Source organism: Aplysia californica, unplaced genomic scaffold (genome assembly GCF_000002075.1).
Source record: "Aplysia californica isolate F4 #8 unplaced genomic scaffold, AplCal3.0 scaffold00975, whole genome shotgun sequence".
Lineage (NCBI taxonomy): Eukaryota > Metazoa > Mollusca > Gastropoda > Aplysiida > Aplysiidae > Aplysia > Aplysia californica.
Genome location: NW_004798245.1, coordinates 15,540 through 18,431, shown reverse-complemented (window position 1 = coordinate 18,431; position 2,892 = coordinate 15,540). Strand labels below are relative to the sequence as shown.

Below are 2,892 nucleotides of genomic sequence, written 5' to 3'. Positions count from 1 at the left end.
CCCCCCCCTTCTCTTTTCCTCTCTGGGTGCTCTCTCTCTTTTTTTCTCTTTTCCTGCTCGGGGTGACACCCCCCACCCCTACCCTTTTCCTCTCCGGGTCCCCTCCCCGTCCCTGTACTGTAACTTGCAAGCATGATATGGTCTGGCAGAGGATGTGAGTACGGGTAAGTTGTCGGGTAAGTCCCTGGTGCCTCACGGCGGACAGACTGCCCTAGACGAGCCCCCACACACTCGCGCACAGACAGAGAGAAGAGATGGGGTGTGGTGGTAAGAGAAAGGCTGGTTCGAACCGCGCCTCTTCGTGCACGGTGGTTGGTAGGTTAGCGTAAGTCTCTTGTGGTTTTGTGTGTTTTTGGACACATGATGCAGTTGTTTCCTCCCCTCCTCCCTCCTCCCTCCTCCTCCCCCCCCCCTCCACCTGTGTTGTGCACACCCACACGCACGTCGCTGGCCTGGTAGACTGACCATTGTCCGAGTGGCTACGGTCAGCCTCCACCAGTACACAGCAGACATCACCACAACCACCACCACAACCACTACCACTTCCTCCACTCTAGCCACCTACACTTGACCATAAGGTAGCTCTCAAGCAGCGGGATGGGTAGGTATACAAGTGGATAGGTGGGTAGGTATGACAGAAGAACCCGCACACAACAGACCACGGGAAACACAGACAAACCAAAAACCAAAAGAAAAAACCCCGTTTGGAACGTACGTAGCCAGTGAGTCCTCCCTTAACCCATCTGATGTAAGAGTTTGTGTGTGCAGGCAGTGAAGTCTGTCTGTGTGTTCATTCAATGTGTCTGTGTGTACATTCAATGTGTCTGTCTGTGTGTACATACATTGTGTGTTTATCTGTGTGTACAGGCAGTGTGTCAGTCTTTAACCACGTTTCTCTTTCAGGTGGACCCCTCCCTCCCCCTTCCCACGTGTTGATGATTGGGTTTTTCCCCCGTTCGTCCACTCCTCCTCCAGTACTGCTCATGTGTGTCACGTGACTTTGGTTTCTTTGTATGTACATACGTATGTATGTATGTATTTTTGTATGTTTGTATACTAATACTTGTTGGTTGATGGAGGTAAGTTTCCCACAGGAGCCGGCCAGAGAGAAGGAAGCAACAGACGAACAGGACGGTGTGTCTCTCTCTCTCTCTCTCTTTCTCTCTGTCTGTCTGTCTGTCTGTGTCGGTCGCCGGCACTGGGCACTGGTCACTTCTGGACGCTGGAAGGAGACAAGCCAATCTTTGCCCTAGCTTGGGTCAAACTTAAAGCTCCCCCCTGCTCCCCCCAGAATTATCATCAGAAGTAGCACTCACCATGTTTCTCCAATGTAGTATTTATTCACTGCCATAAAGGACAGCCCAAAACATGGCATAAGCTCCCAGTTAGCGAGGACCCCCAGGGCTGAAATGTGGAAAGTTTTGTCTCTGTGTGGGCTGGTCTCTAGAAGTGACCTTTGCCGTGACCTGTCTGTGACCCCCGCTCACCTTGTGACCTTTGCTCCAGCAGTTTGTGGGACTGTCCAGAGTTAATAGAGCCAGTGGTACAGTCTGTGACTGCCGCTTGGTCTGTAGCTAAGGGCACGAGATGAGAGATGTAGGGAAGTCTCAGTAGTAGATCTGTGGGCCGGGGGGTGGGGGTGTGTGTGCCGGAAGATGGCCTGTTCTGCCTGGTCAAGTGTCCGGTGTGGTCAGTCAGGGACAGGTGTAGCGACAGGTCACAGGTTGCCCATCATCTGATCTCATCCCCTACCATTATCTCTCCATTATCTCATCGTGTCGGAATTCATAGTTCACGAGCCATCCATCATCTCACTCATCTTCTCTCCGTCTTCTCATTGTGTCAGAGGTCACAGTTCACGGGTCACGTCATCTTATTGATGTGGGGGAGGGGTCTTCTCTCTCATCCTCTCCCCCTGTCACACACACATTGTATTGTCCATGCCCCGCAGTGATGACCAGCGGAGGTCCGGCCGGACTGACCACTACCCCACTGTGGGACTGACAGGTGGCACGAGTGAATCTTGTCTGGACAGGTCACTTTGAAGCCTAGTGCTATCTCCGCTGGTCACTACTGAAGGGCTGGGGTTTGAATCTCCCCACATTTAAGCCAGTCTCAAACTTCCAGTGTCAGAAAAGCGTAAGGGCTTAACGCCTGAATGAACAAGGTCAAATCAAATGTCGCGTGGTAAGTGTTGACACATTTTGTCGTTGAGGAACCTGGTGGTGAGAAGGAATTTTCCAGAAAGATCTAGAACTATTTGTACAGGAACTATTTGTTCAGACTGATTGTGCCAGATGCGATGGTTGTGGGAAGTTTGAGGTTTTCTCTGATGTGATTTGAGAGTTGACCATATAATGATATTGCCGTGTCGTTTATTTCTTGTACTAACTTACGTTTTTTTTCTTCTTCCTCTCTTTCTCTTCTTTCGTCTACGTTTTCATTTTCTGACTTTTCCTTTACTTTCTGCAACTGCTCTCTTCATTATTTGCTCTTCTCTTTCTGAAATCTGTATTTCTTCTCCTTCTCTTCTTCATTCTTTCATCATCTTTTCTCGCCATTTCCTTTCCTCCTCTTCCTTCTCCTCCTCATCCTCCTCTCCTCTTCCTCCTCCTCCTCCTCCCTCTCCTCCTCTCCTCCTCCTCCTCCTCCTCCTCCTCTCCTCCTCCTGTACACAGCGGCGTACAAACATGCGGACGGCAAGAAGATAGACGGGCGTCGTGTGCTGGTGGACGTGGAGCGTGGTCGGACAGTGAAGGGATGGAGGCCGAGGAGGCTGGGTGAGTACAGGGTGTGTGTGTGGGGGGGGAGGGGGTGAGTAGATGATGTGAGGGGGTGGACGTGGAGCGTGGTCGGACCGTGAAGGGATGGAGGCCGAGGAGGCTGGGTGAG

General features: G+C 51.5%; 1 protein-coding gene across 1 annotated transcript in view; it reads left to right on the top strand.

Annotated features, from left to right (window-relative positions):
• Positions 1–8: 8 nt before the first annotated feature.
• LOC106013540 (U1 small nuclear ribonucleoprotein 70 kDa) overlaps positions 9–2,892 on the top strand; it is a gene marked incomplete at its 3' end in the record, with an annotated part of 6,756 nt that continues 3,872 nt past the window's right edge. Inside the window, 1 exon segment of the mRNA XM_013089540.1 lies at positions 9–2,609.